Raw genomic sequence first — 13,518 nt, 5'->3', positions numbered from 1 at the left:
AATATGAAACACTATATTCGTCTGAAATTTATCTGAATCAGATTTTTGTTATTCCCACTTAAATCATTAAGGGGCACATGCATCAAGGTAGGCGTTTGCGATTCCTTAATTGCGATTATGAAGGAATCACGAAAGCCTATGCATGTAGGAATCGCTAAAAAAATAACGATTCCTAAACATTCCTTAATTGCGACTCGCAAATTGCGAGTTGCAATTGAGGAATGGCTTCCCATTCATTCCTATGGGCCTAGAGGCCCATAGGAATGAATGGGAATTGCATGCGCAATTTGCGAGTACCCAATAGGTACTCGCAAATTGCGCATGCAATTTCAATGGTGCAAGGGTGCCAAAAGGACCCCCTGTTGCACCCCTGAAAATGTAATGTGAACACATGTTGCACACACATGCCCCAAGGGCATATGTGTGTGTAACCAGGAACCTTGAAAAATGCACTTTAGTGCATTTTTCAAAGTTTTTACAAATTACCGTCAAGCTCAAATTGATGGTAATTTGCCAACCCTATTTGCAAAATCGCTATTTGCGATTTCATCATTCATTGCATTAAGGGAATATTAATTTGCAATTCCCTAAATACAATTGCAATTAAGTAATCGCTATTTTTGTGATTTCCAAAATGCAAATATACCGGTCCTAAAGGGGCAGATTCTGCAAATCTGCCCGTTTGTGACCGTTTTTTCACTTGATGCATGTGGCCCTTAAACCATGGAAACATCCCTCTGACTGTGATTGCTGTCGTCGATGTGGGTACAGCGAAGAATCTTTGCCACATATAATATGCACATGTCCACACTTTTTGAGCATAAGAAGGAAATACCTGCGACCATATTTTACATATTTTAACAAGATCGGCATGAGATTAGTGGAGAATGCATTTCAGGTATTCCTGCAGGGATTTGATGTCCAACTATCATGTATGCTCATAAAGTACCTGGAACAAGTAGAAATCGAGTTGCACAAAACTACCGATGACAGTTCATGGGTTCCCTTGTCCCATTTCCTGAAGACGTAGGCTGAGAATACAGGCATCTGGAATAAAAGTAGGCTGGAATGGAGAATATATTTTCTTTTCTACAAAATCCCCGTGAACTTTGGCACAGTTAGCATTCGTAGACTTGCGGTTAGTGCTCATAGTGTTGCTGCTCATCTAATTGTGCGATTTATTGATTTTATTTTAGTACTATTACTACTTGGATAATTTTCTAGATTTTATGTTAACTCTAAAGCATGCACTTCAGGATGTATGTTTTTAATGTGTTTTATTGTGATATTCTTTTTTTTATTAACCAAACAATAAAATTGATTGGCTATTCATCACTACTTCACAAGGATACATATAACTACAGATTCCTCACATTTTAAAACCTCGCAAGTGCCAGATTGGATCTGGAAAGTGTTCCTGCCCTAGCTCCTGCACGCCACAAGGTGATACTACCTTCTCTTCTAGAAAAAAAGCTTCCTGTTCCCTCCATACCCCCTTTACAAACAACAACCCCACCAACAGGCTCTTGTGTACACTTACCACCTGCTCAGAGAAGCAGCAGCGGCTGATAGAAACAAAAGGTGGTGGAGTGGGTGGAGGGGCACGGGAGGAGGAACATGGGGTGTAAAAATACAAAAATAACACTTACCTGAAGCTGCCGGCTGCATCAGTGTTCCTCTGCTTCCTGGTCTCGGCTGACACTGGGACAGCATCAGAGACACCCTGTGCAATCCCTGCGCTGCTCTCATGCTAGTACCAATATCATGAAAGCTGCAGGGAATTGGCCTGAGTGGACTGGTTTAATGCTCATTCAGGCACAGGGAGTCTGTACTCTTTCTTCAACCTGTCTGTCCAATACAGCTGGGTTGGGGAAACCTAACTGTGCATGTCTGTTTGGCGGGCCTAAGCCTGTTGACCAAACAGACATGCTTATTTAGAAGTGGACACCTACTCTATTCCTTCTCCATTCCATGGCCCGGCCTTGCCCCTTCCTCCCCACGCAGTCTCAGCCAGTAGCTGAAAAATAAAACAATAATTAAATATTGTTTTATTTTTCCGCTGCTAGCTCTGATCCAATAGGGTGATGCTCCTCCTCCATTGCGGAGGAGCTGCTACTCCAGAGAAGGTAGTAAATGTGTGCATTAAAACCACATGCAAGGCACCTTTGGTTTGGTTTCACAACCAGAAAAATTGGCTACTCACAATAATTCACCATTTTATCCGGTTTTCCTCATAATTCCATTGTAATGCAGTGATTTTACTGGCCAGTAATAGTAAAATTGCATGTGTTTTTACTGCAACCTTAGTCTGATGCAAAACAGAATCATGGCCATAGTGTTTTGATACAGAACAGATTAGCAATAGTGGTGTCAAATGATGGCATTGTCTGGTATTATCAGTATCAGACCCTGAAAATAAGTGCAGTCCACCACTCTGAGATTGACAGCAGCTACCTGTGGATTGAACCAAAATTCAATACTGACAGTGCTGGAGACTGCAGTGCACAGGGAGGCCTGTGGTAAGAATCGTCCTCAAGATGGCGGCAGCGGGGGATGACTTATGGGATCCGTGGACTGTCGCTGGCTACAGTAGCTATATCCCATGCTGGGAATTGATACACATCTTCTGGATTGCAATTGAGTGGGCTGGGTCCACCTTGCTTACCATCTTTGGCCGACCGGTGTGGAGCTCCTGCCCACACTGGTGGTGATGTTGAGCAGTGAGTGTGCCTACAGCCACTATGTTTTTCTGTGGCTGCTGAAACAGGCACATAGGGCCCAGGTGCTCCGATTGACCGGCTTGCTAATCAGGAGCTGAGGAGGTGTTCAGAGACTCAACCAACAGGACCTCTGCAAACGAGTTGTGGCAGACAGGAACCTGCTCTACATCCCTGACACCCCTCCCGGAACTGTGGGGGCATGGCTCCCTAGCTCCTCGCAATATCCCCGAGGGAGTGACTTCATTGGCTCTCTGCCAACGCCTCACATTGATCATCACTCCCGTGTGATTCATAGCACCCACCTTTAGGCACAAAGAATTTGCATAGACCTGGTGAGCCCTTCTGCTTTTAGGCAGTAAACTTACTTTGTTGCTTTGTCCCAGGCACTTCATTACCCAACCTGCTCACTCTCAATCCTGTCGTATCGCGGGCACTAACTGAGACACTTTGTGACCACTGAGAGCCATATGAACTACACCATAACTGCCTGAGTGCCTCTGGGCTCTAGTAGTGCCATTTTACCTCTGCCAAAATGACACCATTTTCCGCTGAGCACAATATGGGAAGGACAATGCCTAACAATCAAAATGTTTGTTTGATGCAAAAAAAGGCTAGCATTGTACAGATAGCAAGCCGAAATAGAATGATGCCAGGGGCGACTGAGGACCCTGATATAAAAAAATTGCTGATCTGCATGCAGAAAAGCCTCACATCTATAGACACTAAAATGGATGCCCTCACCACTAAGTGGATACATTGGCTACCATTCTCAACAAGCAAAAGGAGTCACTGCCATAGAGTCCAGAATATCCACTCTGGAAGATAATACGGTAAGTAACAACGAAAAGCTCCTTGATGTGGTAAACATCCTCAGTCTCATGAAAGCAAACAAAAATGAGGATTTGGAAACCAGATTGAGGTGCAACAAATCTACATATAGTGGGCATCCCAGAGTCCATGGACAAGGCCCTGTGGCTGACTATGTTGAGGCCCTGTTCAAATATTTGTATTGTGCTGGATGCTTTTACCACCTATTTGCTGTTGAGTGGGCACATGGCTCCCTTAGGCCTCCTGGAGTAGCAGCTCCCTCTATTGTAGCCCAACTACTCAATTGTAGGGACCGTGATGCAGTATTGAGAATGGCTCGCAACAACCGCATACTGATACCTGAAAACTCTACTATTTTGAATTTTTCAGATTTCACCATAGCGGTGCAGGAGGTGCGATGTGAATACCTGCAGACGAACCACAAAATGCACCAAGCCGGTATACAATGTGTAATGCTGTATCCAGCACACCTAAAGGTCACTTATCGTGGAAAGCATAACATTTTCTCCTCTCCTCAAGATGCTTCACTCTTCATCAAGAGACTCAGTATGGACACAGGTGGAAAATCTCCCAGAAGGTAGAAGGAACAGGAACAAGGACTGATCACTGTAGAGTAGGCTGGTGCTTAGTTTGCTTCGAGGTCACCTGAGCTGGACTGGTGCTGCCTGAGCAACCCCTGGTTGAATAGCCCCTGCTGCTGCATTCGATGCTTATAGCTATATTGTTTATTTTGCTGTCAAAACCAATGATTTCCATATGCTCTTAATATCATTCAGTAGCAGGTGTGGTGAGTATATTATGTGATATACTGTCAATATAATAACCTGTGTTCGTACTGTTTGCAATGTTTAGGCGGTAGCACTGCCTCCTAAGGTTGTGTTGACAGGCCGACACTCTGGATTCCCCCACAGGTTGACCCCATGAACAGGCTCTTGAGTACACTTACCACATGCGAGTCACGCCTGATGTTAGATTTTCATGGTGTGCTAAGTTGAACTAGTTCTGATTTAATGTTTATGGGTGAATTCATTGTTGTGTATGGGTGGCTGGTGTGGCAGGTGTTCGGGATTTGTGCACAGTTGTTTTTACACAATGTAGACTGTTTGCAATTGACTTTGATTTGGTTCTTTTGAGGCATGTAGATCTGGCTCACTTTAACATCAGGACGAGTCCCCAGACACTAGTGCTGCTGACAATGCATCCCTCGACACACTCATGATTCAGGAAAATAATGGGTCATAGACAGTTCATTTCCTATCCTGGAATGAACAGGGACTGAATAATCCCCATAAGGACTGACTTGTGCTCACTTGTACACCTCTGTGTTACGTCATATGCCAGTTATAGTTTTCGTCTGAATTATTCTTCCTTTTCTAGGGGTATGGCCGTCTTGGTCAGATGAGGTGTCCCCTTTCACCTAATCCTTGAGAAAAATGATTCTCAGGGACATTATAACTTAGTGCAGGCACACACTGCTGGAGAAATGTAAGACTCATCATCGCAAACAGCCCCACAACAGATGACCCTCACTACCATAGCCAGCTTTGGAACAAATATATGTCTCTCTCCCCCCACACTTTATTATAAGGAGGTGATTTCAACCTTGTCCTCAATAGATCGCTTGACTGCTCGAATGCTGAAACAAGCTCACATCATGCAACTGCTGCATAGCTCGCTCAGATTCTAGACACTAACAGTCCAATTGATATTTAGCAGCACAGATTTCCCACTACTAGGGAGGAAACACATGTTTCAACTGCACATGGGTCCTGGGCTAGATTGGACTTCTGATTTGGATCATGAGATTTGAGTGGCTATACCAAACACACCAAACAGCTCTCACACATATTATCTGATCATTCTCCAATTAGGATCACATTCATAACACCATTTTCCAATCATTGTGCCTTCACTTGGCAGCTCTCTCCCTACTCCTTACTTGACATTTCCTTCAAAGAGGAGGTCCAGGCTGAACTACTAATCTATTTTCGTACTAGTGAGTCCGATTGCGTCCTCTGGGAAGCTTTTAAAGCATACATACATGAAATATGCATTGCCAAGCAACACAACATACGCAAATCCCTCCAAACAGATCACATATGCTAGAGCAAGATATTCAACACCTAGACCAGCAGTATACATGAGACCATGAACCCCATTCACTTGGAGATATCAGAACCAAGATAATAGAATTCACTGTCCATGCAGAGTAGGAGGTCAAGCATCTGCACCAACATGCTCAGGCATACAGCAACGCTGAATGACTCTGCAGAACCTTGGCCATGCTGACTCATCAAGCCCTGCAAGCATATGAGGTGCTAAACTTTACCAGTGATAACGATGCCATGCTTTATGACGCTGAAAGTCAACTGGCAGAGTTTGTTGACCTTTACACCTCATGCATTTCTTGCACTCCAGAAGAACATACAGCCTGATTCATGAAGTAAAATTGCGCCCGCAATCGCTGCGAAAATGCAATTGCGAGCGCAATTTCCGTAATCGTCATTCAACATCAAAATTGCGAACTCGCAAACACATAATAGCGAATTCGCTATTATATTCGCAGAATCCCGGTAGGAGAGCATTAGCGAATCGGAAAATGCGACAAACCACAGATTTTGCGAAATAAAAAGCGAATTCGCTATACAGTCGCAATCGGTATTCATGAAAAATTGCAAATAGCGAAAAACCCAAAAATCGCAGTTTGCGCCGCGCAAATTAAGGACAACTCAAAGCAGGTGGTAACCATAAAAGCCATGCAAAAATTACATTTAAAAAACCGTTGACCAATCACCAACAGGTTCAGGCCTGACCAATCACACATAAGGACAATCAGCAGCAGCAGCATAAGGAGTTCCACAATGCCAGGAATGTACGTGGTGGTGAGGCGTCGAAGGCTACAGCGATTAGCACGGAGGAGACGCAGGATCCAGGACAGGATTTTCCGCCAGCGGGTCACCTTGCTGGGCCAAACCAGAGAGCAGATATATGCAAAATACAGGCTGAATGGGGAAATGATAATGCAGCTAATACAGGACCTTGACCCCCTGATGCAGCACCCAACAAGCCGTACCAATGTGGTGCCTACACATGTGCAGGTATTGTGTAGCCTGCACCTCCTGGCCTCTGGGAGTTTCCAGGGGATAGTAGCGGCTGCTGGGGGGATATCCCAGCCCACCATGTCACGCTGCCTCCACACTTTTGTTGACGCCATGCTCACCCAGCTACACCGTCACATCAAATTCCCCGCCAGCCAACAGGAATTGGACATGACCAAGCTACAATTCTACAATGTAGCCCATTTTCCACATGTACTCGGATGCATAGACTGTACCCACGTTGCCATCTGCCCACCAGCTGCCACGGAGTATATGTTCCGCAATAGAAAGTCCTACCACTCCCTCAACATCCAGATGGTCTGCAATGCTAAGACATACATCACTGACATTGTCGCACAGTACCCAGGGAGTAGCCATGACTCCTTCATATTCCGGCACAGCGGCCTCCACACACGACTGGTCAGGGGAGAGTTTGGGGAAGGACACCTACTTGGTAAGTACACTTTGTCGACAATGTCACATTGCTAAGAAGTAACAGCGCAGCACAGGCAATCACCATCTGCTCCTCTCATTCAGGTGACAGTGGCTACGCCCTCCGTGAATACCTCCTGACCCCATACCTCAACCCTGCTACACCCCAGCAACGGCGCTACAATATTGCACACATACGGACAAGGAATTGCATAGAAAGGACATTTGGCCTGCTCAAGAGCAGGTTCCGCATACTGCACAAGACAGGTGGGGCCATGTATTACAGTCCTGCAGTGTGCTGCCGCATTTTGGCTGTCTGCGCAATACTACATAACATAGCAACCAAGCGCCGGATACCTGTCGACATCTCTGGCAGTGAATCAGAAGGGGACAACCGGCCACCTGCACATTCGCGCCATGCATGCGGGGAAAACCCAGCTGAAGGCCACAGACGTCGCAACCACATCACAGTGAACAGTTTCTAGTGCACCCTCTTCCCTCACCCCACAAATCACTAATGCATGCAAAATGTAATAATGACACAACGCTAATGTGTGTAGCAAAATAAATGTATTTGTTTAAATCACAAAAAAGGTACCAGTTCAACTATCTTCCACTAACAGTATTACTGCATACTGCAGTGTCAAAGGACAGGGCAGGCTTAAAGTCAGCCAGTGCCTGTTATTGTCTAATGTACTCAAGTGCGCCTCCTGCGCGTTCCGCCCAAGCGCCTCTGAGGCGCATCGTCTTCCGGGGCTTCTGGACCTGGCGTGGGCCTGGTGCTGCGGCTGAGTGGCGGGATTTGTGAGGCAGAGTGGCTGCTGATGCTGGATGCCCCCTCACTAACATCATCACCCCCAACAGTGGCAGGTATAGCAGGAGGGTGTAGTGCCGTAACCGCCGTGGTCAGGTGCTCCAGCACCCTGGTCATGTCCTCACAGCACTGGACAAGTTGGTGCTGCTGTGCTAGTGACCGCCGCGACAACTGTGAAGTTGCATTGGCAGCAACATAATTGGACCTGCTGTAGGAGGCCAGCCGGCTCATGAGCTGATGGTGGCGCCGGCGTGCTGCACTGCGCTGTGTAGTCATCGCAGCAGTGTTGGCCTCCATGGCTGCAGTCATGCGGGCCATTCCCTCCCCCACACCTGCCATGGCTGCAGTCATGTTGTCCATGCGGTCCCCTATACCTGCCATGGCCGCCGTCATGCGGTCCATGCGGTCAGCGACTCCGGCCACATTGCGCCCAATCTTGTGGAGCTGGAGCTGAATGGCACCTTGCTGCCGTGCCTGGCGCTGATGTATTCTCAACATGCGTCTTTCGACGCTCATACGCGCCAGCCCCTGTCCATTGCCCCTCCTGCTTGCTGCAGTGGTGTGCTGGCGAGACCTGCCACGCCTGCTCTGCTGGCCTGACACTGTGGCTGGCCGCTGTGTCGCAACCGTGGCGGGCCCAGATGTTGTAGCACCAGCTGCTGGTGGTGTCACAGCTGGCGTTGCTGGTGCGGCAGGGACTGGAGGCACACTAGTCGTGGACCTGGCTGCGGCTGTAGGTGGTGCGGCAGTTGCAGGGGGCACAATAGTCGCTGGCCTGGCTGCGGCTCTAGGTGGTGCGGCAGTTGCAGGGGGCACAATAGTCGCTGGCCTGGCTGCGGCTGTAGGTGGTGCGCCAGTTGCAGGGGGCACAATAGTCGCTGGCCCGGCTGCGGCTGTAGGTGGTGCACCAGACGCAGGGGGAACACTGCTGGTGGACCTGGCTGCTGGTGTTGTTGCAGCGGCAGGGGCTGGTGCCTGTGTTGGTGGTGGCACCTCCTCCTCCTGGGCCTCCTCATCAATTTGCAGCCTTTCACTGTCGCTGCTTTCAGCGCCACCTGTGAGGGTAAGTGGACGATCATTAGTTGCATGTATCTGGCAGACGTGCAGTTGCTACATGCATGCTGGGTGACATTCCCTGAATGGCTGTGGCTTTGCGTACTTTGGAACCTGTCTGGCTGCATTGTGGTACTACTACATTGTGGCCACACGACATCTCCCACAATGCTTCAGGGCATTCCCTGATGTGCAACAATGGCATGACTATGGGACATTAGGGGAGCCTATTTGGTCATGGACATTCATAGGGGACAGCGTCGCAGTCGCATGCCACTTACCTTGGGTGTCTTGGGTGGTGCGGGATGAGTCGAGACGTGTGAAGCCAATGCACGCCTCCCTCTCAAGGGTGTCTTCCACCTGGTCCTCCATGGGTGTGTTGGGAGGGACTGTAGGTCTGCCACCTCCAGTGCCCGACGACTCTCCAAGGCGCTCCGCCACCTTCTCTTTGGCACGACCTCGGAGGTCTTACCATCGTTTTTTCAGTTCCTCTAGTGACCTATCGGCCACACCCACGGAGTTGACAGTGGAGGCAATCCCCTGCCAAATCCTCCGTTTTTCTTGCTCCGGGACCCTCCTGGAGTCTTTACCAAAGAGTTTGTCGTGGTTGGCCACCACCCCTTCAATCAAATGTTCGAGCTCCTGCTCAGAAAATTTGAGCTTCCTCTTCTGCCCTGTGGTGTTGCTGGGGCCAGGAACAGGTTCCTCTGACATGGCAGCAATGTAGTTGCAGAGTACAAATCACCAGAATAGCAGCAGCTCTCCCACTTGCTCCCTCGAGGTCTGCCTCACTGTGGTGAATGGGGGTGGGAACTGGCTGCTTCCTGTTTGTGATGTCATTACTGTGCTCGAAATGCGACTTCCCGTTTTCCCGATCTCGCGATTTTGCGATCTCGCAAATAGCGATATCGCAAATAGCGATATCGCTATTTGCGAGTTCACAATCCTGGCGCGGGTAGCCGGAAATAGCGATTTTTCTGCAATTATCGGTAATCGCAAACGGAATTTGCGCCCGCGTGCGAATCGCATTTTTTTATCGCTAATCTTCATGAATTCAGATTTGCGATTTCTCAATAGCGATTCGCAATTTTTCGCTATTACAGAATCGCAAACCCCGTTTTTCATGAATCAGGCGGATACTCCTTATTTCATATTTCAAATGCATTTCCATTGTATGGATCGAGGGTCCCTATCATCTCTCTCTAGATGCTCCATTCACACAGGCTGAAATCACAGCAGACATTGCCGACCTCTCCATCAGTAGGGTGCCAAAACGACAGAACACTGGTTTAATTTTTTAAAGCCTTCTATCCTTAATTAGCTCCTGAGGCTCATCTTCAGAAGGTATATAATTTAATGAAACACCACAACAGGGCACCCTCCCTCTCTCTCTGTGAGGTTATCCACCCTCATTACCCTTCTAAAACCTGGCAAAGCACCCTTCTATTCTGATTTATATAGGCCACTTTCGCTTATCAATATTGATACGAAAATATTAGCCAAAGTTCTTGCTAACCATTTGTTTTTGCTCTTACCTTACCCGGTCCTTTTAGATCAGGCAGGATTTACACCTGGAAGATCCATAACTCACAATTTATGAACACGGTTTGCACTGCTCTATCAAACGAACCTGGAGGACGAGGTTGTGGTGGTCTTCCTTGATACCGTCAGGGCTTTTGACTCATTGGAATGGCGTTTCTTGTTCAACGAGAGGCCTAGCCGCTCAAGATTTTGAGCATTGCTGCTATTGCACACAGACTCACAGTGCACACTATTGGCTGCGGCCACCCCTGTACATGGCCCACCTGGCGGTCGAGCATGATACAGCTTACCTCAACTCACTGAGTGCTCTCTTTGGGCAAAAGCCATAAAGGATTTGCACAGAAAAAAAACATAGCCTGTACCCAGCTGGCCGGGGATGGGCTTAATAGAAGAATGGCCTCTCCCACATCAGGCATTCACAAACGTTCCTCTGATTCTGCTTAACAAGGAGCAGACTGACAGCTCTTCAGTGCCTGACTAAAAAAACATTGGGGGCCCTTTCCTTTACAGGACTATCTACTAACACATGATGCATCTCTTCAACAGAAACATATGGCTTCTGTTAGATACTATATAGAAGGTATTGTCCGCACGGTGTACCCGAATGGGTCCTTAAATATAAAAAATACAGGAGGCAATATGTGCAGGCGGCCTGCCGTTGACTGTGAAAACTGTGTAGAAACAACATCGCCTCTCGCATGATTTCAGTCTCCATTTACATTGTATGCTCTTTTTCTGATTTATAGGACTGCCCTCTGAACGGCTTTGTGTTTTGAAGTTTTATGAGGGAAAAATTAATTTAAACAAAATGCTCTAACAATTAAACAGCGCCTCCACAGGACATGCTAACAATTAAACAGCGCCTCCACAGGACATGAAATTCCTCACTTGTTTAGGTCACTTTGACAGACCATGTGGCTTCCTTGAAACTGATGGCTGTTGCGCAAAGGTGAGCCAGTAGGTAGTGTCTAGCGCAGGGTTTGTTGAAGAGGTTAATCCTCCAGTACACATTCCTATGTGTAGACAGCAACACAGAAGTTGGACATCTAAGATGTGTGCTTTAGGGTAAATGCAAAACAACAGTCAATCATCCCCTTTTGTATCGCTTTGCTTTAGGGTAAACCACACATCTGACACATAGGTTTATCAGGCGATATACCTCTTGGCCCTTTGCTTGCCCTTGGTTCTACATGGCGTAAGATGTGAGGTAAAGACAGATCATGCTACTGTTGCAAATCTGACTTTGTGCCAATCCTATGCTTTAAGCACTGGCCTGCCCAGACATGCCCCTCCCTTGCATACAAAGGGGATGACACAAAGACGTTTGGGTGCAGACTACGGGTAAACCTTTAGTGCAAAATAGCTTTTGCCCTTAAGTTGCTGCTGTATTTTTTGACTATTTGGCCCAGATTCTCAAAGGTTCAGGGTCGGGGTTAGTGTTACGTTTTTTAACGCAAACAAACCAAAGCAAACTGTTATTAGAACATTGGAATCTTGGGAGCTCCATTGAAAACAATGTAGTGCTCTGGGCTTATAATGGCTGGTATAAGCCTGGAGCTCCAACATTCCAATGTTTCTTTGTTCACAGCTCTGGCTGTGAACAAAAGGTTCAGGGAGCCTTGAGGGGATTCCAATCCCCTCACGCTCCCAAAAGGCTTTGTTTTTTTGTTAGAACATTCTGAACTCGTGACAGAATGTTCTAATAGCCTTATAGCCCTTCGTAGATGGGCTATACCGCTATTAAAGTCCCTCTCCCTTGTTAAAGGCCCTTGCCTTCGGCTCGGGCCTTTAACGCTGGAAAGGGCCTTTAATATCGCCTTTGTGATAAGCATTGATGATACAGCGCTTCACGTTGATGAAATCCATCGATAGTCGGCGATAAGATAAACATCGCTAAACGCGCTTAGCGATGTTTATCGCTATTCGTTGTTAATATTCCCCTTTGTACTTGCAGTATCTGTTCTTCTCGTGTTACCCTCTCTGGACCGTTATGAACACATGTATGACAAGTGAAAGAGCTTGCAGCCCTCTACTCAGACGGAGATGTTGGAGACACGATTTCATGCATTATATTTTAGGTGTCCGTTAGACAACAATACGGAAGCAGATCCTGAATTTATAAAAAATATTTTATTGCACGATGGGAACACATTCTTATCTTACATACTAGAGGCACTTGAATTTTGTTGGCATGCTCACAACTTGGTGGCCAAGACAATAAGTAAAAAAACACAGGTGAGGACCTACATGCTGAACTCCAACTTCCTGAAGGAAAGCAAAAAACATGCAGCATATTAGCAAGAACCTCGTTAAAAATATCGCCATTTTAGCGGCAGGAAACTGCCGCTAAAACGGTGATAATGGGCTTGCTAATATGCGGTATAGAATTCCAATAGAAGCCCAGGTTAGATGTGCAGGACATCTAACCTGGACTTCTTTTGGAATTCTATAACGCATATTAGCAAGCCCATTATCGCCGTTTAAGCGGCAGTTTCCTGCCACTAAAACGGTGATAATTTTAACAAGGTTCTTGCTAATATGCCCCATGAGTCTAAGGCAACAGAAGAAGGGCTGGATAGTTCTGCAGCACTTTCCTGCAATGTCACATGTCTGTGCGCCAAAGCAGCATGCTAAAGTGAAATGTCACATCTACACAGTTAAGGATGGTGAGAGCAAAGCATTGTTACCTGGTAAAATGGAACAGCTTGCACCTTCGCATAGAGGGGTGGAGGGATGGTGGTGGGATAGGATACAAAGTTACATGTATACATATAAGAATTTAGAACACTAGACTGCATCATTGTTCGTGTACAAGAATATCGTGGCACACGAATATCGTAGACAAAATGCTGAGGGGCAAAATATTAAAATCTGAGGGACATATTATCAAGAACAGCGTTAAACATTATTGCTGGTTTAGCGGCAGCGATAATGGGCTTGATAATAGGCCCTTGAGAATTTCAATAGAAGTCCATGTTCTGGTATGAACATGGGCTCTATTGGAATTCTCGAGTGCATATTATCAAGCCCA

The sequence above is a fragment of the Lissotriton vulgaris genome, chromosome 1_1, assembly GCF_964263255.1.
Source record: "Lissotriton vulgaris chromosome 1_1, aLisVul1.2, whole genome shotgun sequence".
Classification (NCBI taxonomy): Eukaryota; Metazoa; Chordata; class Amphibia; order Caudata; family Salamandridae; genus Lissotriton; species Lissotriton vulgaris.
Note: the sequence above shows the minus strand (reverse complement) of the source record.